Source organism: Helianthus annuus, chromosome 17 (genome assembly GCF_002127325.2).
Source record: "Helianthus annuus cultivar XRQ/B chromosome 17, HanXRQr2.0-SUNRISE, whole genome shotgun sequence".
Classification (NCBI taxonomy): Eukaryota; Viridiplantae; Streptophyta; class Magnoliopsida; order Asterales; family Asteraceae; genus Helianthus; species Helianthus annuus.
The window spans coordinates 58289540-58317081 of NC_035449.2; the positions used below are offsets into that span (position 1 = coordinate 58289540).

Below are 27542 nucleotides of genomic sequence, written 5' to 3' on the forward strand. Positions count from 1 at the left end.
TGTTGGCTGAACACGGCCCCATGTCCAGACTGCCAGTACCAAAAGTAAACAGAAGGCTGGGCACGGGGGCGTGTTCAGTGAGCACGGCCCCGTGTCCAGGTACCTGAACTGGGCTTTTCTGCAGTTTTTTTGGGCACGGGGGCGTGTTGGGTGAGCACGGCCCCGTGCTGAACTTGCAGTAATGAAGAAAAATTATCGAGAGGCTCTGTTTTTGCGCATGGGGTGTTGGTTCAAGCTTCCCTTAGTATCCTTCACCATCCCGAGTGTGTTTTATTCCTGCAAATTAAAACTAAACTAGAAAGCATAAAAGTTAAACTAATCTAAAACTAAGGATAGTTCCGCGGAATGCCTCCGTGGTGCGCCACGTTTATAAGGGTCCTTGGCTAGACCCTCCTTATCGGGTGGTTCAGGCTCATCTTCAATTAGGGGGTCATTATTGCCAAAATGATATTTCATTGAGCGCTCAAGATCTATGCTCCTTTTGAATGCCCCTAATTGAAGAGGTAGATTGTTGAATTTCCGGTTTTTCAAAGCTTTATGAGTTTGTACAAAAGGTTTTCCCAGGACTAAGGGGGCGTCATCAAGGATGACGAAGTCGGTTGGGATTACCAATTGATTTGTTTGAACCAAAACATCTTCAACTACACCGATTGATTTTATCACTTTCCGATCGGTTAGAAAAATGGGAATTTGAAGTGGAGTAAAATCACTAACACTTAATTTTTCAAAAATGTAGTTAGGCATTATGTTAACACAAAGATCTTTATCAATGGTGATGTTACTAATAAATGAATTTTGAAAGAAACATGGAACCGGTGTAATGTTAATTTCAAAAGGATCTTCTTTTATTAGCGAGGTTTGATCATTAGTTAACTTAACACTTACTAAGTCTTTGATTTTAGCACTAGTGTTTAACTCTTTTAACAACTTGGCATGAGGGGTTATTAAACAATGATTTTCAAAAGTAGGTGACAAGAGGTTAATTTCTTCAAAATTAGACTCTTCTTGAATTTTAACATTATCGGACTCACCATTTTCGTTGTTTAACTCATGTGTCGGTTTTTCACTTTCTTGTTCTTCCATTTTTACACTTTCAACTATCTCTACGTTATTATCATTTTTTAGCTCTTCTCTTGCGCGGGATTCCTCTTCCTTTGCGCGAGATTCTTTTATGCAACGTTCGATAGTTTTAATGTGTTCTAGTATCCTATTAGTTACTTCGGTGAGATTGAAAGAATTTGGATCCTCAAAGCTTGAATCCGGTTGTTCGATCCTTGGCTCCTCATAATACTCATATGAAGTAGATGGTTCACTCCATTGTTCTTCATTGTAAGTATATGATGGATAAGGGTCGAAACTTTGTTCTTCATAGTACTCATATGAGGTGGGTTGTTCACGCCATGGTTCCTCATAATAAGAATATGAAGGTGGTGGCTCATATGCTGAATCTTCAAAGTATGAGTATGAAGGCTCATACCTTGGTTCATCAAAATATGAGTATGAGGGAGTAGGTTCATACCTTTGGTCTTCATAGGATGTGTATGAAGTTGATGGCTCGTACCTGGGCTCCTCATAATGGTTGTATGAATTGGATGGTTGATATGAAGTATTATATTGAACCGAGCGTGCGTTACGACAATTAGTGCAATAATTACCCCTATAATCATCCTCATCATAGGTGTAGTTGTAACCTCTTGATTATTGATCCATAAGAATCACTCAACAGACCACAACTGAGTCTCGGGACCAGAAAACAAAAATAAAGATGGAAACAGAAGCTGGACACGGCCCCGTGTTGAGTGAACACGGCCCCGTGGTCAGGGTCTGTATCTGGGCGTTTTAATTAAAGTTACTGGTCACGTTGAGCACGGGGGTGTGCTCAGCGAGCACGGCCCCGTGTTCAGACTCTTGTATCTGGGTATCTACTCTAAAAATATGCAGCACGGGGGCGTGTTCAGTGAGCACGACCCCGTGTTCAGGCTACTGTAAATGCAAACTAAACTAAAATGCAGAAAAATGTGCGCGCGTTTTAAAAAGGTTTTGAAAAACTGATTAGGCCGTCGATTTTAAGCTTTCTTAAAATCCTTGTGTCCCCGGCAGCGGCGCCAAAAACTTGATGTGTGTCAGTGTGTATATATTTTTGATGTATATTTAAGCCCTTTTTACACTTTTAACCAAGTTTTAAATTTATAAAACACGATATTTACTAACACTAAACACACATATGGGCAAGTGCACCCATCGTGGACGTAGTATAGTGTTGGTAAGATACCGAGGTCGTCCAAGGACACAAGAGCTTTTAATACCGGTTTATCCTCAACGTCTAATCAAATCAAAAAGGTTAGAAAAGTGTTTTAAACAAAGAAAATAAAAACTAACTAAATGCTGAAAATAAAAATAAAATAAAAACAGATAGACAAGATGAATCACTTGGATCCGACACGTGTATTAGTATAACCTTTGATTATTTTCGCACTTTTGCACTTGTTTAAGAGATTATCTTAGTTATTGTAGTAGGCCCCTCTTTTGAAGGCGACGTTACCCTCAACCCAGTAGTTTGAGTCAGCAAGGATACAATCCTAAAGGGTCGGATTATTGAAAGATAATGAATTAAGTTATTAATGCAAATTGTGGTAGGCCCCGCTTTTGGCGGTGACGTTACCCTCGGCTAAGTAGTCTGAGTCAGCAGGGATACAGTCCTAAATAGCCGGGTTATAGTATTAATAGTAGTTAACTTATGAGGGGGTCAAAGAGTTTGGATCCCCGCCATCCAATACCTATGGGCATTGAAGGAGATCCTACTAAATTTGACTCAGGTCCCAAGCAGGACCTCTAAACGCTGAACAAGGGCAAGACCCTTACCAAACCGTTCCCTTAACCCCGGACCAGGTAGCCAACATACCTCCATATAGACCGTGGAGATATGAATGGTGAAAATCTTTTATTTTATATAGACAGTAAAATAATGCCAAGACACCACGGACAAACGATAAGGAAAGATCACCTTCAACATAAGTAACTAGTTATTAAAGTCATTAATACAAAACCAAATAAAAAGTGCAAAAGATTAAAAATAAAAAGTATTATACTAAACACTTGTCTTCACCAAGTGATGTAAGAGACTTAGGCAAACATGGCCTTGATTGTCAAGAACTCTTACGATCAATCTTGGATCCCGAGACGACTCACACACTCTACGATGGACAATGGATGATGGTGGTGGATGATGGTGTTATGGTGGTGGTGGGTGGTGGATGAAGTGTGAGAGAGGTGGTGTGCCAAGGGATGAGAGAGAATGAAGCCAAGCTCCTCTATTTATAGGCTGAACAGAAGGCTGGACACGGCCCCGTGTCCGCTGGACACGGCCCCGTGCCCGTCTGACATTCTCTCACTTCATTAATTGTAATTGCGAATTACAATTAATGCGCCTGTTGTACTTTCACCACGCCCCCGTGCTCGCTGGACACGGCCCCGTGGTGGGCAATGGAAGCTTCTACTGGTTTGTCTTTTCTGCTGCTTCCTGGGCACGCCCCCGTGTTCGCTGGACACGGGGCGTGTTCAGACTCTGTTTCTTCTCCTTTGCCTTGGGAGGTGCCGTTGAGGGTCCGGGCAATCCACTTTTGTTCCTTTTTCTTGTATTTATGGTAGAATTAGTTGTCTTTTTGCTTCTTTTGTGATTTTGAGCTCATTTCATCCTGAAAATACAAAAGGAAGACAAAAACACTTTTTTTCCAACATTAGTACTAAAAAAGGGTTAGTTTTATGCCTTAATTGATGTGATTTATATGTTGCATTTTACACACATCAGCTAGAATGAGTCCAATCGAAGTTCGTTTGAACCGGTTCCTCATTTTTTTAATGTTCCTCATTGAACCCAACCATATGATGTAAAAACCCGACTTTCTGGGTCATTACTGTCATCTGTCATTTCTTGCTTAATTGCTTGTACTCTTGAGATTTCGATTATCGCTATGGGATAACTATTTTAAACTATAATTTTAAACGCATTTTTAAACGCATATCACAACGCTTATTCAAAACACAGTTATCGCATCTAACGCTAATTATAACGCATACTATTTACACGCATTTTATCGCATGTTACATCGCAACGCAAACTCAAAAGGCGGATTTACTTATATGCATTCTAGTTGTTCTGTGTGTTAATTGTGTGATTATTTGTTTAAATGTTATGTGGTATCAACGCAATGCTTATACGCTCAAACGCTCACTCGCAACTCGATTAAACGCAACGCAACGCTTTACACATGAAACGAAAGTTGGAAAACTAACAAACGCAACTCGACCGATCGAATGGATAACCGATCGGATGGACTTCCGTCCGGATGACCATCCGCTCGGATGGCCATCCGACCGAATGGCCATTGATGACTGTCATAAGGGTCAATCAAAAACCTAATTAAACTACGTAGATAGCGTAAGTAGGGTATCGTATCCACGGGGAATTTGTGGTTAGCGTTAAAGAAATTAATTAAAACTAAATTATCTAAATTGGGGGTTTGTTTGTAGATTTAAAAGAAAACACAATTTGTCACAAAAAGTGTTATCAATATTAAGAAGTAACCTCCACCCGGAATCCCTAATACCCGATTTAATATAAAAATCCGTTTTCTGATTCAAAACACCACATAGACATGGCCTCGGAATTAATGAATTTGATTAGTTAATAGGGATAGTTTTTAAGATTCACTATGCAACCTAATAACCCATTTGATTGTATCAATTACCCACCAATTTACCAACCCGCTAACAACGCAAGAAAGTTGGCAATACGCTTAATAAATAACAAGTAATTCAAACACAAGAAACATTTACCAATAATCCAACACAAGTGGCCAAGCTGTACCAGTTACAAGAATCAGAAAAAACAGAAAATTATATCAAACCGTGTAAACGTTCATCCAGACGGAAGTCACAAAAAGTTTAGCCGCGCGTGTTTATCTTTACGACACCGGTTGTCATCCCGAATCATTCCGACTTCATTGCTTGGCTTGAAAATTGATTGGATGAGAAGAAAAATAAAAAGTAATGCTAATTCGTCCCTGATGTCCACGAAAGTCGGCTGCACATATGACGGCTGCTGTCTTCGAATTCTCTCCTCGATCGATGGCGAATTTTTTCTTTATATATGCATCCATATATCGGTTGGAACTGGAATAATATTCTCCTTCAAAAAGCACCACCGACTTCTCCATATAATTGTTCTTTTCTTTTTGCGAATAAGCCCACAGCCCATTTGTTCATATATTTTAATCCACCTCATGATGGAAACCCATAATTCCCTTACAAATATTCGCACATGTCTCCTGTATACAACTAGGTGATGCCCCGTCTGCGTTGCGAGGTGATGGCCGAATAATTCTCAATCAATTAAAAAAACACTGCTATAATTTTGTCAGTAAAAAAAAAGTAAAACGATGATAAGACCGTTTTTTTTTTCAGATCAGGGCAAAACTGCAATTTTTCAGAACTAATGAGCGAGTGTTAGGCAGCTCATTGACACGGAAAAAAATTAAATCAAGTCAACTAATTAAAAAAAAGTTTTCTACTTTTGCGAAAAAAACTAAAACGATGGGAAAACGTAATTTTGAACTGAGGGGGAAATCATAATTTTTATTCAGGGATAAACTCGTAAATTAAATGGACCAATGGGGGAGTGTCAGGCACCTGCAGGTATGACTGTAATTTTACACTGGGGGAAATTGTAATTTAACCAGGAAAACAAACAAAAAAGATAGAAAAAATGTAAATTTAATTTGAGGGTAAATCGTAACTTGTCTATGAGAGAAAAAAACTAATGGGAAAACTGTAAATTAAACGGGGCAAAATCGTAATTTTGAACCGAGGGCAAAATTGAAAATTTTAGCTGGGAGCAAAAGCGTAAATTTATTTTTAAGTCGAGGTAGAAACATAACTTTGAACTGATGGCAAAATCGTAATTATAAGGGGAAAAACTAATGAGAAAACTGTAAATTTAAACGGGGCGAAGTCGTAATTTTGAACCTAGGGCAAAATTGAAATTTTTAGATGGGAGCAAAAGCGTAATTTTATTTTTAAGTGGGGAAAAAATAATTTTACACTGATGACAAAATTGTAATTTTAAAGCGTGATAAAATCGTAATTTTGTTGGGCCAATAGGGGAGTGTCAGGTAGCTGCCTGGCAATATTACCTCCACCGCCCATTTCACCCAATAGGTGAAAACAACTATTGCTGCCAATTGGATTTGTACATGTTGAAAATGAACTGAAGGCAAAATCGTAAATTTAAGCTGGTGCAAAACCAAAATTTTATGTTGACCTGGGGGCAAGATCATAATTGTAAACCGAAGGCAAAATCTTTGTTTTTAGCTGGTGGCAAAAGTATAATTTATTTTAAACTGTGGGCAAAAACGTAATTTCGAGCTTCGGGAGAAATTGTAAATTTAAACTGGGGATAAAATCGTAATTTGGAACCGAGGCAAAAGCGTATTTTTTAGCTGAAGGCAAAATCGTAATTTTATTTTGAATTTGGGGCAAAAACGTTAAACTAAAGGTGAAATAGTAATTTTAAAATGGATGTAAAATAATAATTTGATTGGTCCAATAGGAGAGTGCCAGGCAAGCTGCCTGACACTATTCACTCAACTCCTTTTTGTCTTCCCTGGCGCTATTCCCTCAACTCCTTTTTGTATATGTAGGATAATGTCATAAAGAATTAAATTTCCAATTTATAAATTCATTCAACAATTCTATTTTTAATGCATTCATCCATATGTCACTTTTTATCATCTTTTTAACCATACAATTAAATTCATTTTTAAACAATTAATTGTAAGAAGTATTAATTAATGTCATTTAATTGTAATAGAAAACTCTATTTAACATAATATATTTGATAGCTTACTTTTGTAGAGATTCTATTTTAAATTCATTTTATAAATTCATCATTTTAGCGCACTTCATCTTCAGAACCCCCAATTTAGAAAAACCAATTAAAGTAGTATCTTTTGTGACAATATCGATGCATTTAGCTATAAATAATATCAATTAAAGTGTACTTCAAATGCACCGATCAGCCATTCGACCGAGCGCACCTTTCTCCACCGACTTAAACCCTCTCACTCGCCTATAAATACTACTCGTACACTCCCTTTCACTGATTTGACACCTCCATCCGACCACCCGCACTCAAGTTACTCTCAAGCACTTTTGATCGCGATTCAAGGCTATTTCGTAAGTATTCTCCTCAAATCTTGTACAATCTTCATCACTAAACACTTCATCATCATCTTCTCCATCAAAATCACACATTTTCTTCTTGAAATCGCCTGATTTGGACTCCTTGAAGGTGATTTTCACTCGGTTGCTTATGCTAACTGTTGTGTGACATCATCTCATCAATATTGGTTCAGATCTAAAGGATTTGCACACTTTTTAACATAATCTCAACAAGATTTCAACATTTTTGAACTATTTTCAAACTTTTCTTCAACTTTCTACACAAAACCGATGGAACCTAGGCTCATTCAGACTCTCTACTCGTTCCTTAGTCGAGAGCCGGTTTGAGAACAGATTTCCACCAAAGAGATGGACCGATTAACGGGTCAAACATGAGAATTCACCAAGAACAGTCGTCTGTTCGAAGGGGTGATTCCCATCCGATCGAATGAACTAAGATTGGTGTGTTTCCGTTGTTTGACACGTCGTCACGCCGTCTCCGTTAACGCAAAGCTTGACACTTAGAAAATTTTATCAAAATTCAAACAACAGACCATCTGATCGAATGGTCATCCGTTCGGATGACCATCCGACCGGATGACCTGCCCCATTTAAAGCTTTCAAAACTTAAACGTTTTGATTAAACTTCAACAATTTACAAACAAACACACTCATTCGAATGGACATCCGTTCGAATGGTCATCCGCTCGGATGACCATCCGAACACCCTACCATCCGACACTTTGTTTTACGCATTGTTCAACGTTCACGCTACTGTTCTATGCTCAGGCTAAACTCCAACGCGCTCCCTCCAATCCAATCAAGTCTTGTTTACTTGTTAAACACCTACTGGGAGTATACTCGAACCCATTTTCTTTTAACGCACTTTTGGGTGTTACATACGTTCTCTATCAGAACACAACAACACACAACGCAAACACTTTTAACGCTAACCGTTCCCGCATGCTATGAGTGTACTTTGAATGCTTGTACTATGCTATACGGTGTTAAAATATACCGCCTATAGCAACGATAGTACTATAGTTTGGACTCAGCACCTGTAGTGGACAGGGGTTGCTAGGGATCACATCACTCTACTTCATGTGTCCGCTGGACATGTATCGCGCATACTCTACAGCGCAGTCTCGTGGTTAAGTGTGAACATGGTTTTGACAGTTACTTGCATCGCCCGTTACGTGTCACATGCTGGTTATGCGTAAACGCTTTTCTATACTATATGCTATGCAAATTTGTGTACTCGTCTTTACATTTTATGTATTGACTTTATTTTAATGTATGTGACAGGTTGATAGGATGCTATGCTATGCTGAAACGAGTAGGAAGTCTAGAAACTCCACTAAATAAATCTGAGTTGTCGGAATAGTACTTGTTTTTGAGACTTATATCTGTAATGACTGTTTTTTACTTTATCTGTTAGTAGTATGGGATATTAACATTAAAGATATGGTAATTTAATAGTTGTTGTGGATTCTCTTGAACAATCTGTTTCGCTCAATGCCACGCCCCGATGTTTTTGCCATCGGTTGAGGTGTAACATATGATGATATCAATATGTTTGTTATTTGATTGCCTAAGTTACAGGACGATCAAATGATGTTAATACATCTTAAAAATTGGGTTCAAATATATATTATCATAAGTTATGAAAACTTATTCAGATTACAACACAAAAGTGGGTTTATCCGAAAACCGTGATTTAATCTAAACTCATGAGACTCGCTCAATCACTTTCGTCTATTGAAAAACATTTTATTTAAAAAAAAGTTGCTTTTAAAAAAATAAATAAATATTCATTAAAACACACATCCGACCCAAACGGGCAAAATACCAAACAAAACAACACCCCCAACCCAAACGGGCAAAGGGCAAAATTGCAACATATAAATAGGATATTTACACCACTCCTTCAAACTGATATATTTACAAGATGATCTATTTTCAACCCACCCAAATCCTCTCGACTTAATCTCTACCATAATTTCTTGTGGACTTCTCATGATCTGCTTGAATATCACCGCGTTCCTACCTTTCCAAATACACCAACACGAAATAATAACCAACCGAAGAATAATCTTTTTCGCTTTCTTACCAATCTGAAGAGAAATATGAATATCTATTAAATCTTTGAATTCGAAAGCGAAGATCGGGGGATCTTGCACCACGCACTGACAGTCGTCCACAACTTGATAGCCACCGAACAAGCCGTGAATAAATGGTCTACATATTCCTCATACTCGTCGCAGAAATGGCACATAACCGAAGTAATATCCACGTTCCTTCTTCTCAAGTTTACTCTAGTAGCAAGCCTATCCAAGTTACCTCTCCAAGCCATTATATTACATTTGAGGGGAACCCATTTGCACCAACCAAAGTTAGGGAGATGACTACTTCCCCAATCAGAAATTAACACCTTTTTCACTGATTTCACCAAGAACCCTTCCTGACTGTCATCGTTCCATATCCACGAATCTTTATCATTGGACAGTCTTAGGGTGGAGGGTATAGTATCGGTAAACATAATCGGTGAGTAGAGTCACCGAATCGGTGACTATACCGTGTGATTGTGGGTGAGTGTTTGAGTTGGAGAGAGGGTGGGAATTCGGTGAGTGTTTACCGAAAATGGGTGAGAGAGATTGAGAAAATGGGGGGTCCCAACCCCTTTTAACCAATCACAATTTTTTTTTTATTTTTTAACCTATTCAAACACCCTAGGGTGATTGACTATACCCCCTGATTGAGTGCAAAATGGGGAGTGGAATAAGGAGTTGACATGGCATAATATTATTAGGTAGGATTTCACTCAAACACCTTAAAGCATGCTAAAAAATTTAGCTAGAATACGTTCCATTTTAGTACCCATATGCCAAAAAAAACACCATGTGGAAAATAGGTTAAAAAGTAGGGGTGTTCAAAACCGGATATCCGAAAATTCGGATATCCGAATTTCGGATATCCGAATTTTTCGGATACTAGATTTCACTATCCGAATCCGTATCCGAAATTTCGGATATCCGAATTTCGAATATCCGAAATTTCGGATACGGATTCGGATAGTGAATCGGATATCCGAAAATCCAACTTTTTATTTAATTTTTATTTTTTATTATTTTTTTCATATTCGGAAACGGATATTTTGGATAGTTTCGGATATCAGAATATAAGTTTTCGGATATTTTTCGGATATTTTCGGATATTTCGGATATTTTTCAGATATTTTTCGGATATTTTCGGATACTTCAGATATTTTCGGATATTCGGATATCCGAAAAAAATGAAAATCAAATTTTCGGATATTTCGGATATCCGAAATATCCGAAAATTTTGAAAATCACTATCCGAATCCGAAAAATTCGGATATCCGAATTTCGGATATCCGAAATTTCGGATATCCGATTTTTCGGATATTTCGGATTCGGATATCGGATATTTCGGATCGGAATTTCGGATACGGATAGTTTTGAACACCCCTATTAAAAAGGCTAATTCTATACACACCCCACTCTTCCTGATTATACCCCCCTTTGTGAGAGGAAAACTGTCGGTCCCACACAGGCCCCACCTGTAAGTATGTGAGAGGAGGGGGGTGAAAAAAGTAGATAGGGGGTGTAGAAAGTAGTACCCGTTAAAAATGCCCTATGTTGGTGAGCGTTTGTCCTTTGAGTGCTAGCCCACATAAAAGGGTCGTGTAATGTGTTGGGCAACTCATAATCTGCTTCAACTCAATCCTTGGCCAGCTCATTATAAACACCTTAATGCCTCGATTTCACTTCCCATTTTAGTAATTTACCCAATTTATAACACAACTTATACGCAATGCATTTTAACAAATATAGGTGTATTTTAAACCTATTTTACGCCATGCGGATATCTTTGTGTTTGGACGGGAAGGGGGGAAACACGCTTGTGTAGATTTAACTGGAGTCTCCTCCCTTGTCGGGCTCAAGGACAAGGGCTTTGTCGTAGGGCAAGCGGTGCTCAAGGCAGAGGCGGGCAAAGTGGCAAAACATGAGAAAGCCTGCCTGGAGAATCAACATGTGTTTGTCCAGTTTGCGTTTGATACCTTTGGTGGACTCGCTCCTGACGCTGTGCGACTTTTGAATCGGGTTCAAAAAGTCGTTAATAGTAATTCTTCGTCGCTAAATGTTTCAAACTTTGTATTTAGTAGAATTGGTTTTTCTATTCAAAAGGGGTGGCGGCGCAACTTGTTGCCCGACTACCTGCTATTGCTTTGTAATTGCTCTTTTTCGTGTGGAATGATATGTTCAGTTTTGGGTTAAAAAAAATAACCAAATGTTTTTCACACCATTACATCAAAATTCATATAACCACGTCATTATCATAGTGGGATAACATACAAGTCATTAGCACACTTAACATCAAAAATCTTTAAAACATCACCACAAGGCTCATCAACCTTAAGTTGTATAAGTTAAAAGCTTACAACCACCTTTATGAGATTATTAGACCATTCGTTATAGTTTCAAGCTCTTTCACTCCACATCACTATCACATCATAAAGTAACTGTTACATCACTGACGCATCACCACACCACTTTCTATTGTGGTTTCACCCAATTTCACGTCCTAACTAAAAAAGTTAAAATAAAGAAGAAAAGACATGATTGGTTGATGAGCATAGGCCCTACCAATCCCTTCTCCTTCACGCCATGAACCCAACCCCTTCTGCCCCTCTCACGCTTCTTTCCCTGTCTCCTCCGCTAATGTTTTCCGCCCCACCACGCCCACCGGAGTCCACCTAGACATCGCGTTAGCCCATAGCGGGCAATCTTAGACCTTACTTGCACCAACCAAACCCATATTCCTCCTGTGAGATTCGCAATCTCAATCATGAACATTCATAACAACAAATCCAAGTTTTGAAGTTTGCCAACTTCAATGACATCAACTGATGTATATATAAATATAGAATGTAGTGTGTATTAACCAAATGTTTATCACATGTTAACACCCATATACATATAATAAAAAATCATTATTATGCGTAACATCATATCTATATTACTATATAATATATCTCCTATGTACAAAAAGGTAATTTCCTTTAAAATTTTAAGATGGCAGACAAATGGTCATAGCTTCCTCCCTAAAAGAATGACTCTTTCTTCCAGTTTTGCCCCCAATTCAATGTTTTAACACTGCAAAGAAATCAACCAGCCGATTGATCTCCTTCAGAAATATAACGGCTGTCATCAATCATGTTCATCATGGCCATTAAAAGGTTCGACTAAACTATTTGATATTAAACCCATGCCTCCATCTCTAGCCTTTTTATCTTACACCAACACACATATCAGAGAAGGAGAGGAGAGCAGGGGAGACGAACGCCTAATCAAACCTGCCCATTCATTTCCGGTCACCACTCCTGAATTGAATGGAAATTAGGTCTACTTTGCGGGTCGACATATATATAGATATATACTTTTCGTCTTCACTGAATCCATAGAGATCGAGAAACCGGTTGCGGTGGCGGTGGTGGTTGTGCTGGCCGTCCATCAATTCAAGGTAAGCAACAATCAATTATCACTATACATAGCAGCCCGAATTCATAGATCTTAATTTTTGATTAATTGCTTGTGTGTTGCCCTAATTTACTAATAATCAGTCAATCGCTTGTTTAAATCATGGTGATTCTCAGCCATCATCGACCAGGTTCCTTTGCTAAATTTTGGGGGTTTTCTTCTCGACCAATTGTTTAAACGAATTGTTGCTGGTGGGCTTGATCGACCAAGAACCAAGTATGTTCGTTATCATCATCATATCTACTAATCCGCCTCTAAATTGTGTGATATTTCCTCCTATTAAGGTGTTTCATTTATGATAAAAGCTGACCCAAACTAAACCAACTTCTGGATTTTAAATATTAGTCTTTGTTGAGTTGTGTATGCTTGTATTTGACACCTTCTCATTAACATCCCAAAGAATAGGATTATTTCTTTTTGTATTCTCATTGTTTTTCTTAACATCACAAAGCCATCTGCTGGTATCAAAAGTGTCCATTTTGCGCTCTGATCTTCATTTACTAATAGTCTCTCTTTGTATTTACATTGTTACTGTTTAGGTGCTTTTGATGGTATTGGGGTATGCTTTGTTTCAACTTTGGGGTATGCTTTGTTTCAACTTAGATATTATTTTTTATGTTTGGTTAAGGATAATTACATGTTCAACTGATTCTTTATATAGTTGATGTGATCAGTTTTTTACTGTTTTTATATTATCCAGTGATGAATATCGAATCCGTACATTCATAGTAATCTGATGTGCACTTAGTTTGACTTTAGTTGCAGTTTGAGCCTCTAAATTGGTGTATTTCCTGTCTAATCAGGTAGACTTTTGGACAAATCAAAATGGTTGAGTCGGATTATTTAGCCCTTTTTTACGTTTTAGTATATGATTGTTCTTGCCATAAAAATGACAGTTTGCTTTACTCACTTATTAGTGTCCGTTTATCATGTTATTGGTTTTATGGATTTTGATTTAGGATCACTCGCTTTGATTCCACCGATTTAGACCAAATCAAATACGAACCCTATATATTTCCTTAACTTCAAGGTTTTTTTATTATTCAATTGTGGTAAGAAATGACAAAACAGTGTCCCTACCCTTTCTTTTTCATTTTGAATTTTGCAAATATAGATGATTAAGTTGGTTATCTTAAAGGTCAGTGTTAATACAGATGCTTATTGTTAGAGATTTTTACATATTTCCCCCTCCTAAGTTGTCTTATTACATATTTCCCCAAATAAAAAAATCAATTACATATTCCCCTTTTTTTTAGAAATTACCCAATTACCCTTGTCAAAGCCATTATCCATCAGTTCTTTTCATCTTCCCTTTATACGACACAACAAACCCTACACCAGAACCATCGTATCTTCTTCCTCTATTACGATCGACGAGTTGGCTTATTACATATTTCCATGGTTCTTTGGCGCTGCATTCTGAACAACCCCTAATCGATATTTAGCTGCAATCTGAATGAGATGGGTTCTTTTGATTCAATTGTCGAAAGAGGAAGTGGCTCGGTTCTTGGCTTCTTCAGTTTTGAAAAACGCATACACAAAAGAAGTAGGCTATGTTGTCACGAAATTAGGGTTCTAAGGAATTTCAATTGTATTAGATGTTTCAATAATAGTCTGTTTAGTCGACAATTTTGGGCTTGGGATTTTGATTATTATATAAATTTGGTTTGTTTAGGGTACCCGGTGCATGTTTCATTTTATTATAAAAGTGAATGAAACATTCATTATTTCATAGATTCATATTTACGAGTATGATTTTTGCTGCTTATGATTTGTGTCCTTACTTTTAATTATAATACTCTCATTATTCTTATGATTTGACCCTTATACTTGGTTAATTAAACCTGTGATTTGGTTTTTGCAGCTGTTGATGATTTCAATTATGTTAAGAAAACAAAACAGGAGGTCAGGAGTAACAGGGGAATTTGGGTGTCTGAGTTTGTGGCGAGTCTGATAAGGTGTTTATTTTAGTAATTTGGGTGTCTGGTTATAGTTTGACAAATGCCATAAGAAGATAAGTTATTTAAGTAAGAAAACTAAATATCAATGTTCAAGATCCCAAATCTCTAACTGCATTTTTATGATTAAATTTAATGATATAAAGGCAAGAAATTATATACCAGAAGAGTCTTTAGAAGAGTTAGCATATTATTGTTTTGCTACATCACGTGTGTTTGTTTTTTCCTAACCAAGCCTGTGTCTTTAGAAGAGTTATGCACGTTATTGTTTTGTACCGCTGCATGTCCAATAAGTTTTGATTATGATCCTGACAGAAACGAATTTGATAATTATTGTTTTGTACCGCTGCATGTCCAATAAGTTTTGATTATGATCCCGACAGAAACGAGTTTGATAGCTTTTATCTTTTGTTGCTCCAACTGATTTTAATTAATTGATGATATTAGAAAGGAGAAATATGTAAATATTCATTTAATAGTTCAATAAGGGTAAAATAGTCATCTAATAAGAGTAATTTTAATAAAAAAAGGGAAATATGTAATATATATGGGTTAGGGAGGGGAAATATGTAATTGTTTTTTTTTTGTTTGGGGAAATACGTAATAAGCTAGCTTAGGAGGGGGAAATATGTAATTGTTTTTTCACTCTTTAGGAAAGCACTGGGATGCAGGGAATGTCATAAATAATTGTTTTAATAACACGGAGCATGGTGTAGTGGTATACAATATTTTTCACTTTTTAGTCCCTTTTACTTTTTAGTCTTTAATTTTGAGTGAATACGTGCAAACCAACTTCTGAATGGTGCAGGTTGATTGAGGTTTGCTGATAGAGGATGCTTACAAAAGGTGTTGCTCCATCGACCCAGACATGCAACACCATGATTACGTAAAACCTCAGATATTGTTTTAACGTGTATGACAAGAAACAAGAGTTCCCTTCTCTTTTCTTATGTTAAGCCTGTTGACATATGCAGTGTGTATGGTGTTGTGATAATCGGGTTTGTTCACGGGTCGTGAGTCAACGGGTCAAACCGTTCACAGGTTCACGGGCTGTGGGTTTTGGAAACGGGTCAGATTGGGCTCCAAACTTGCGGCAGAAGAATTATATATTTATTGACGTTTATGTATTTGTTTTATTTGCATTTAATTAGAGTTTAATTAGTTGGAGAATTGGTCATTGTTGACCGTGTAATGTGGAGAAAACGTGAGATCATGGAGCATATTTCACGTGGGTTATCTCCTTAGCTTTAGGGTCAACTTTATGTGTTTCTTATATAATGTAAACTTCAGCAGTTAATGAAAGGAGTTCAACCAGTAAATTACTCTAATTTGTACGTGAGTTTGAGTGTGTGTTGCAACCAAAGCTTGATAACCAACATATGGGAGTAGTCGAGATGCTGATAAAGCTATAGAAATGTTTACCATTGCTCGAGTAAAGGGTGTGACCCTCGATGAGAAAGCATACACAAATTTAATAGTTTACTATGGGAAGGCTGCTAATACACTACTTCTTCCTATTGAGGATTGACTGGAGAAAGATCTCAAAAGAGATCCTAAATTATATTGAAATATTGATGTCTTTCTTGATAGACTCCGGTTTAACTTTATAACTCTTTTAGTATCAATGCACGAGTTTCTTCAAAGATGTCTCTTTTAATGTGTATGGATATGGACATATGGTGTATGCTACAATCTAAATGGTATATGCAGTGATTGTAACTTTATAGTTAAAGGAGTCATCATTGTGTATATGCACTTTGAATTGTATATTATAATTACCTATACAAGTGATATTTACAACGGTGGCTATCTTTACTGGTGTAAATTATCAATCCCGCCGCAACGCGCGGGTTCCCCACTAGTAAATAAATAACCATTACATTTAACGTCATTTTGTGAATACTAATTTCTTCAACACTACGAGTTTATTGACCTCAATTATTGTAAGTCAAGCTTGCAAGTTACAAGTACCATTTTGAGATTCTTATATTTCCATGTGAACATTCAATTCTTAAGAGTCATACATATGAAGATTATTAACTTCATTTGTGAAGAACTCCACACCATTATCACTTTTACACCAAATGATACGCCCATGTGATACACCATTATCACTTTGACACAGGGTGACACCATTATCACTTTTTCACCAACTGCCAACTAACTGAAACTTTATTTTTATTTACTTGTACTATTTTACACCATCATTCAAGTCTCATTTTTTCACCAACTGATTGATACTTTACACCATTATCCAAGATTCTTCCTACCATGTTACACAACATGGTTATTCATTTAGCATGTGTAAGATTAAATATATTATGTATTAATATTTAATCTATAGCCATTATAATCATTTACATAATATAGATCAAAATATATAATAACCTATTAAGATAATTAGTTGGTAATTGTTGATGGACCATATTACCCTTATTAACTAATTAGGTTTCCTCCTGGGTGCTTATATAAGGAGACTTATGTGGAGGTTAAGGGGTTAGACAGTTACACAATTAGAGATACCCCATAAGCATAACATCATTACGTTCGACCTCCCTCTCCTACGGCCGATACCCTTTTCGGTTTAATCAGTCACCATCATTAGTCAGCACCCTAAGGAGGAACCAGATCACCTTGACAAAGATGTCGAACTCCATGTCGTCTTCTCTCACTGGATTCTCCACTGCACTGTCTGCGGTGACAGGTATGTTTTCATGTTTTCCCTTATGTTTGAACAGAACTGAACCAACATGTGGTATCAGAGCATATGTTGATTAGTCAGTTCTGTTTTCGTATCCATAATTATGGGATTGAAACTTGGAAAACGGATTTTTTGTAACTTTAAAACGGTGACAGCCGGTTTCGAGTCATGAAGATCGACTCGAGATCTATGTTTTCGGGAAAAAGGATTAATTATATGTTCACTCGAATTCAACTGGGTTATGTTTGACCGAAATCTGTTTTAAAACCTTAAAAAAATTCAGGTTTCGGGTTCCAGAATTCATGTTTTATTTTTTTTAGGGTTCATCATGTTCTTAGGAAAATTCGAAAATTCTATTATGTTTTGGAATGTTTTAGGATTAATGAGTGTTTTTTCCATGTTTGATCCAATTTTATCTTTTAAGTTTATTCGAAAACTGTTAAACGATATACAGTTATAATTTTTCAAAATATTTTGATAAAATTAGATCATCTTAAAACAGGAAATCATATCTCATAATTCCTTAGATTTCGAATTTTCAGTTATGCTTTCACATTCACAGCTGTTAACAGGAAGCTTCGAGATCATCAGATTACGACTCGAGACCATTAGTCTCGACTCGAGACCATAAGGTCTCGACTCGAAATCATCAGGTCCTTAAACCTTCACAACTCGAGACCAACAGATCTCGACTCGAGACCATAAGGTCTCGACTCGAAATCATAAGGGCTCAAAAGTCTATAACTCGAGACCATAAGGTTGCGACTCGAGACCATGGTTGCGATTCGAGACCTCATCATGACTCGAGATCTCATAAGATATAGTAGTCGAGACCATGGTTCCGACTCGTGACAACAAGGTTGCGACTCGAGACCTCATAACTGACTCGAGATCTCATAACTCAGTCGAGACCTGACTCGAAACCTCATTATTTTAGGCTGTTTAATGTGAACTAAGATTTAGCTCGGGGCTCCGCCCCGAACCCCGTGCGGGGGCACACTGTCCCCCTGCACCCCCCAACGAACTCATCGCGGAGTTCGATCCGCGCTAACGGGTGGTTTGCTATTAAATGATTGGTTTTGTAATTATTTAGTTAGTTAATCAGAATCAGATAATGTTTTGCAAAACCAAAATGGCTTAACTTGAATGAGTTTTTGATATATCATTTCTGGCCAAAGCTGACTTGATACATCTACTTATCATTCAAGTATTACGAAAGCTATGTTGAGTGTGCATCATAAACATGAATGTCTTAATATCTGGCCAAAGCTGATTTAATTCCTTCATATATGGCATACTCAACAAGTGCATAACTAAAGTGATTGTCTCAATTTCTGGCCAAAGCTGATTTGTTACAACCACTTTGCACATATGCTTAAATGATTACACTTCTGGCCAAAGCTGTTTTGTCTTCGTTTAAGTAGAATTTTTTAACTAAGTCTATTATTTTGATGTTAGTAATGGACAATATCACAGCTTCATAACGTAAAATGGTCATTATTTATGCCTGCCTTAGTTTAACGTGCCCTTAGATCACATTAGGACTTCTTCCTTAGTATCATAATTTGCTCATCTTATTTCCACTATCAGCGCCCAATTGCGGGATTCCACCTTTGACCGGTGATAACTATGCTGGATGGAAGGATGCTCTCATGCTTACACTTGGATTGCTGGATTTTGATTATGCTCTAAGACAGAATAAGCCAGCGGACCTTACCACTCAAAGTACTGCTGCTGAGCAGTTAACTCATGAAAATGGACTAGGTGTAACCGCATGTCTCTCATGTTTATGAAGCAGTCCATAAGCAATGCAATCAGGGGAGCTATTCCTGATTCTGAAGATGCTAAAACCTACTTGGAACATGTGGAGGCGCAGTTCAAAGGGACGTCTAAGGCACACACTAGTACCCTTATACTCAAGCTAGTGACAACTAAGTATGATGGGAGGAGTGGCATTCGCGAGCACATCATGATGATGAATGACATGGCCAATAAGCTGAAGGGGCTGGAAATGGAAATCAGTGATGGTTTCCTCGTTCATTTTATCATCACTTCGCTTCCTTCGTCCTTTGAAGCATTTAAGATCAACTACAACACTCAGAAGGAAAAATGGACGATGAGTGAGCTGGTCGCCATGTGCGTACAGGAGGAAGAGCGCATGAGGATGGATCGCACTACTGATGTTGCCAACTTCACCACCTCCAACTCTAAGAAAAGGAAGAACAATCATCAGAGGAAGGATGCTTCAAAAGTCCAAAGGCCTAATCCTAATACAGGTGCACCTTCCAGCTCTAAGAACTCCTTAGGCAATATCCGCTGCAAGTTCTGTAAAAAGACAGGACACATGCAGAAGGAATGCCCTGACTTTAAGGAGTGGCTGGCTAAGAAAGGTAACGATTATTTTATGATACTTGAGTCCTATAATTTAAGTGTTCCTGCTCATTCTTGGTGGTTTGATTCTGGTTCTATGGTTCATGTTACCAATTCAACTCAGGGATTCCTTTCAACCCGGAAGCTAGAAAGAAACCAAAGAACGCTTAAGGGTTGGGGATGATCGAGAATTAGAAGTGAAGGCCATTGGAACATTACAATTAGTTATGAAAACTGGTTTATGTATTAAACTTTATGATACCTTATATGTTCCTGAGGTAACTCGGAACCTTGTATCAGGACCAAAGTTAGACATGGACGGTTTTATTGTTTCCCATGGTCATCGCAAACTCTCTATCCTCTATGATTCTGTTCTTTATGGTACTGGTGTTCTGGATGGTGGTCTCTATAGATTAGAACTAGATGATGGCTTTTCCAAATCTTTGTTGTCATATAACATTAATGAATCACTCACAACGATGGAAGAGAAACGAGACTTAGAGACTTCATCCATGTTGTGGCATCAGCGTTTAGGCCACATTTCAAAAGAACGATTAAATTGTCTCATAAAGGATGAAGTCTTACCTCCTCTCGATTTCTCTGATTTTGGAACATGTGTCAAATGTCTTAAAGGTAAAGTGACATTAGCGAACAAGAAAGGTGCCACTAGAAGCTCTAATTTATTAGAACTCATTCATACTGACATTAGTGGTCCTTACCAAATCGCTGGCATAACAGGACATACTTCATTTATCACTTTCATTGATGATTATTCTCGTTACATGTACTTATATCTTATTAAGGAGAAATCTGAATCTCTTACAACTTTTAAAGATTATAAGGCTGAAGTTGAAAAGCAATTAGATCGTCAGATTAAAGTTGTGAGATCAGATAGAGGCGGTGAATATTATGGAAGACATACTGATGTGGGTCAAGCTCCTGGTCCATTTTATGAGTTTTGTAAGGGCCAGGGGATTGTGAACCAATACACCATGCCTGGTACACCTCAGCAGAACGGTGTCGCTGAAAGAAGAAACCGTACCCTTATGAGCATGGTGTGCAGTATGTTAGCCAACACTAATTTACCATTATTCCTCTGGACTGAAGCGTTAAAAGCAGCTGTTCATATACTCAATAGAGTTCCTTCTAAGTCTGTCCCTAAAACTCCTTATGAACTTTGGACAGGAAGGAAACCGAGTCTTAAATATATGAAAGTATGGGGCTGCATTGCTGAAGCAAAACTTTACAATCCTTTCCTAAGGAAACTTGACCCTAAAACAGTTACCTGCTTCTTTATCGGGTATCCTGATAATTCTAAGGGTTATCGTTTCTATTGTCCTTCCCATGTCACCCGTATTGTTGAAACCAAGCGTGCTGCGTTCCTGGAGGATTTCAAGGTCAGTGGGAGCAGTACCAACCCTTATGAAGAATTGCAAGAAGTACAAGACGCGGGGGGGGGGGAGACTCATCGCTTACCATTACTCCGATTACTCCTCTTGTACCCAATGCAACTACTGCACCTGAAGCTACTGCACCAACTCCAAATTCACCTCTACAATCAGAACCCATTATACCTCATGACGAAGGCACATCAAACGCTCAAAACCAAGACAACGCTGAACCCGATAATCCACTCAGGAGGTCATCTAGGCAAAGAAGGCCTACTAATTGGGATGATTATGTTACCTACCTGACTGAAATGGATCCCGGAAAGCTCAATGATCCTATCTCTTACAATGAAGCCATTAGCAATGATCAGTCTTCTGAATGGAATAAAGCAATGATTGATGAGCTTGAATACATAAAGAAAAATGACGTTTGGGATTTGGTAGAATTACCCAACGGAGTCAAACCCGTAGGATGCAAATGGGTGTTTAAAACAAAACTGGATGCGAATGGGAACGTTGAATGCTACAAAGCAAGATTGGTTGCAAAGGGCTACACTCAGAAAGAGGGAATTGATTATCAGGAGACGTTTTCACCTGTCTCTCGTAAAGATTCATTAAGGATCGTCATGGCCCTAGTAGCTCATTTCGATTTAGAGCTGCATCAGATGGACGTTAAAACCGTTTTCCTTAACGGAGACTTGGACGAAGATGTTTACATGAAACAACCTGAAGGCTTTAAACCTGAAGGTCAGGAGCATCTAGTCTGTAAGTTGGAGAAATCCATTTACGGGTTGAAACAAACATCACGTCAGTGGTACCTCAAGTTTGATGAAGTCATGAAGAAGCAAGGTTTTATGAAGAATCAAGTGGATCAATGCACCTACCTCAAGATGAGTGGGAGCAACTTTACTATACTTGTCCTTTACGTAGATGATATTCTGTTGGCAAGTAATAGTTTAGACATGCTGCATGAGTTGAAGCGGTTACTTTCACATAACTTCGACATGAAGGATCTCGGAGATGCTTCTTACGTCATTGGCATCGAAATTCACCGAGATAGACACAAAGGGATCTTAGGATTGTCCCAAAGGGCTTACATAGATCGTGTCCTTACACGTTACAACATGCAACAGTGCAAACCCTCCGTCGCTCCAGTAGTTAAAGGAGATGTTTTCGGTTCATTCCAGTGTCCGACAACAGAGGTTGAGAAGGAGAAAATGAGCCAGATACTTTACGCGTCAGTAGTCGGGAGCTTGATGTATGCTCAAGTCTGTACTCGCCCAGATATCGCTTATATTGCTCGAATGCTAGGCCGTTATCAGACTAATCCTGGCCTAGATCACTGGAAAGCAGCTAAGAAGGTACTTCGATATCTGCAAGGGATGAAAGACTATAAACTGACTTATAGAAGAAGTGATCATTTAGAAGTGGTGGGCTATTCTGATTCTGACTTTGCCAAATGCAAAGATGACAAGAAATCCACTTCGGGCTATATCTTTATGTTAGCAGGCGGCCCTATCTCATGGAAGAGTCATAAACAACAGTTGACCACAACTTCCACAATGATGGCAGAGTACATTGCTGTTTATAACGCAACCTGTCATGGAATGTTGCTTAGAAATCTGGTCACTGGACTCAAAATCGTTAATTCCATTTCTAGACCATTGAAGCTTTACTGTGATAATTCAGCTGCCGTTAGTTTCTCGAACAGTAACAGTTCGACTGGAGCTGGTTTATATCTCGATACAAAATATCTGTTCGTACGTGAACGTGTTGAGGAAAATAATCTTTGTATCGAGTATATTAGTACTAAAGATATGCTTGCAGATCCGATGACTAAAGGTCTCCCTCCTAAGGTTTACGAAGAACATGTTCGGAATATGGGATTTAGTAAAGACCTTATTTAAGCATATTGTACTAGCTTACGTTTATGATTAATGAAATTTTCCTCAGTTTGATTTTGTATGTCTATTAGAATATGTTCAACCGGTATAATGGCATATAGACAAATAAAGTTACAAATCAAACAAAGGGCTTATGCGTATTTTGATCATAATGATTAGGTTTTAAATTAAGGCTATAGTATGATTAATGGGGGTCCTAAGTCGCATAATGATTCAACGGCTGTATTTCTCTGCTATAGTACTTGTTTAAGGCTAAAATGAGTGTTAACTCCTGATCAGGCTTATCTAATACTCATAGTAAATGACTACTCGGCTAAATGGGAGAATGTAAGATTAAATATATTATGTATTAATATTTAATCTATAGCCATTATAATTATTTACATAATATAGATCAAAATATATAATAACCTATTAAGATTATTAGTTGGTAATTGTTGATGGACCATATTACCCTTATTAACTAATTAGGTTTCCTCCTGGGTGCTTATATAAGGAGACTTATGTGGAGGTTAAGGGGTTAGACAGTTACACAATTAGAGATACCCCATAAGCATAACATCATTACGTTCGACCTCCCTCTCCTACGGCCGATACCCTTTTCGGTTTAATCAGTCACCATCATCAGTCAGCACCCTAAGGAGGAACCAGATCACCTTGACAAAGATGTCGAACTCCATGTCGTCTTCTCTCACTGGATTCTCCACTGCACTGTCTGCGGTGACAGGTATGTTTTCATGTTTTCCCTTATGTTTGAATAGAACTGAACCAACAGCATGTGTTATCAATTTAATTTGATACCAACTAAAGTATTGTACATGCTTTTACTAACTTTAAAGTCAATCAACACATATGTCACATAGTTGCATCAACAATTTTTTTTTATCTTCGGTTAGACATATAATACCATTATAATAATTGGGAAGGTCGTATGTACACACATTTGCATTTGAAGCTCTACGCTTGTACATTCCCCTCTAAGATTAACGATTTGTTTTTCAGTTTGAAACTTGGAACCGACCATGCATGTAAACGAACCATTAACATGTATTATTTAACTTTTATTCATTTTCGGAATATAAAGTTACATATATATTTATAGGGCAATGCTCTATAAGAAACCCTTAATTTTTAGAAAACTTTGCAAACTTAACATGTGGCCTACATTTATCCACGTCATCCAAGTCAACTCATTATGCTTATTGCCTCTAAGGGTATATTAGTAATTATACATCTATCCACCCAACCCAAGAACTCTTCTCCATTTGATTTGACAGTAGCATTAATGCCCATCACCTCACAAATCACCATACCCCCCATTTATAGATTATTTCATTTTTAAAAGCCAAAATTTCTAGATCTCGTCCTTCATATCTCCTTTAACATCTTCACCTGCATACCACCGCACCACCACCATCATCACCACCGCACCACCATCAGTATTGTACCTCCGGCAACCACCGCAAACACCTCCAACCCTGTTGCACAACCCCCACCACCGTTGCACCTTTACCACCGTCAGCCGACCCCCGCTGCACAACCCCCACCACTGCCACCACTGCCCCTTCACCACTGGCATCCCCCAACCCCAACCCATATATTCAGATGTGGAACTGAATATATTTAACCCAAATGGCTATACTTTATTCCTTGAAGAACCATGTGGGTCCGTAGCATCCTCAAAATGACACTAGATCTGAATGTTGCCATCATCAACTACTGCTTAAAGGTCACTGATGTCACACCCCCAATTTACCACATAGGGAGTGTCCCTGTTAGGCGTGTGACATACCAATAACGAGCCACCAATTACATTGAACCCATACAAGTTATAAATAAAATCCCCATTATTAACAAAAACATCTTCAACAAGTTTTAAACGAAAATCAATAAGTTCAGCGGAAGCATTTAGTAAATGAAATTAAACTGTTTCAAATCCAAAGTATAGTATCAAGAAATCATTCGCATAAATCCTCCCAGTCGACCCATGACCACTCCAGCTACTCCAGACAGCAAGTTCCCCAAATCCAAGATACCTAACGACCTGCGAGCATGCAACAAGTGTATCAGACAACGCTGGTGAGTTCATAGTTTTACGAAAACGTTGTTTACCAAGTATGTAGTTAATCCATTGAAGTTAATTCCAGAAGTAATGATGAAAACAATGTTGATAATACCCCAATACAAGACGGCTTCTGATTATATTGCCCTTTCTCCAATGCTCCTATCAAAGCATTGGTCATGACTAGGTCATTAGTTCAACACCCGTCCTCCCAGGAACGGGGTGAGGTTGCCAAACCTAAGTAGCGCTACTAACTAATACCATGTTACCTTCCAGGTAACCAAACAACACGGAGGGACTTTAAAGGTGATAGGAAGAGTATATTATCCAACATTCCCGTTTTTACCCAAAAGACATGTCCCTCCCAGGAATACCCACTGACTGTCCCAACCACCGGGACGCATGCTCAAGAAAGATGAACTCACCTTTGGTTTGCTCGGTAAGATTAGTTACTTGTTCAATCTAGTCTACCAACCCTATCAAAACCACCTTTCATCATTAGTTTTATATCTAATTACGACACATAGTTCTTCACACATATATGCAAGTAATCATACAAAATACATGTATTCATATTCAACAGCCTATGCATGCAATCTAGCTTTTTAGTACGTTGCATGGTGATACATTACACGTTCAACATAACAATTAGAAGGGCCCAACAAGTGTGCTGTCCCTTATGTTCTCGGCCCAACCTTATGGTGTGCGGCCCATTTAGATAACTCGTTTGAGCAGTGTGTGCCTAGGTTCCGAGTGTGCGCCCTTAATAGATCCGATTTGAACAAGTGTGCGGCCCAATGGGTTGATGTAGCCCGTTTCGGTACAAGGGTCCACCATGAAGGTGTGCAGTTCCGGAGGAGGTGTGCGATCCACCTTGTACGCTTAACAGTCATCACACAGATTCAAGACAATTTCCCTTAACCTCCCCAAGCCATTTAACCAAATCCCATACCTTCATAATCCCCCTCATTACCCCTAGTTTAAGCCCATCGGCCCATGCACCAAGTGCCAGCTATCCAACCCATAATACCCAACCTGATCCCAACAATTTACCTCTGTGTACGTGTCTCAAGAAATACTAGCTACCATCAAAACCATAACTAAATTATGATGCAGACATATAACACATACTCAAAGATGGCACCTAAATCATGCAAGGCCACTTACTGTACATAAAGTAGCGCAACTAATATCAATTTACACCGAACAATCTGTGGACATCACGCATCATATCGGACCCGTAACTTCCGTTAACAATCATCCTAGCCTACCAGTTATTCAACATAGATTTAATCTAATAACAACCAGCGTTTGACCCGACTTACACACAAAATCATATCATAAATCCATGCACTTTGATTATACGTAACCTAACCAACAATTCTTCAGCAAAACAAATATTACCGGCGAATTATGACAACCCGACAATCAGCAAGCAGTCAACGAAACGTACGACGAGTTCTCCTTGTTACTGTTTTCTTATAATTTGTTACAACATCAATCACAAAACATGCACATGTTTATCACAGGTTGAATAACTACATACTTATCCACATAAAGATAGACAACATGAATCAAGAATTGATTAAATATCACAGAACTAACCTAAAGATCGATGTACGCTAGACATGAAGGTTGATTCTAAGATGGAGAGACTTCGACACAAGGAGGGGTGCCCGCTGCAGCTTGAATCCGAGCTCCGACAGTCCGCCGTCGTCGGTACGGTCACTGTTGTCGTCGCCGCTGCCATCAACTACCAACAATTTCGCCAACACTATCGTCGCAACAACGGAGCCGATGCCTCTGTCATCGTCACAACATCACAGCCCCTAGCTCCTTTCCTCGGTCACCCTCTCTCACTCTAAATCTTCCGGCGGTTGTGTGCGTAAAGGATGGGGGAAAGAATAGGGTTTTCTGACTTGTGATATAAGTTTAGTTTAATTAATGCTCCTAGTACGTATCCATATATTTATGAAGTTAGGGGCGGTTTGTTCCTTATCCGATAATGGGCTCAAGCCCATTTACTTGGCTGCCATAAATGGGTATTGACTTGGGGTTTACTTCACTAACCGGGTCACCATGGGCTTCAAACAAACACCCCACATCTTGCGGCCCAATCTTGCACTTTGTTGGGCTGCCAAACAAACCAATGGATTTCCCCTGCTTCGGGTGTGGCCTAATAATATACACGACACAGGGTTCATATATACGACAAAGGTTCGTGCCCGTTTCATACACTTACACATATTCAATTAAACACATAATACACTTGCACCATTTTTTTTTATCGTTGCAGGGAAACATACGAATGAAAAACAACGAGAAATAAGATTACGTGACGAAGGGATATTGACCTGGAAAGTTAGGGTTGTCACAACTG

At 38.4% G+C, this 27542-nt stretch overlaps 1 long non-coding RNA gene across 2 annotated transcripts; it reads left to right on the top strand.

Annotated features, from left to right (window-relative positions):
• Positions 1–12422: 12422 nt before the first annotated feature.
• On the top strand, positions 12423–15864 carry LOC110923379. Of its 2 annotated transcripts, XR_002584032.2 has the most exons (5): positions 12423–12762; positions 12896–12995; positions 13319–13361; positions 15391–15455; positions 15546–15864. It is a non-coding gene; the product is annotated as an uncharacterized LOC110923379 (long non-coding RNA). The 2 variants fall into 2 exon arrangements; XR_002584033.2 differs by lacking the exon at positions 13319–13361.
• Positions 15865–27542: the final 11678 nt, after the last annotated feature.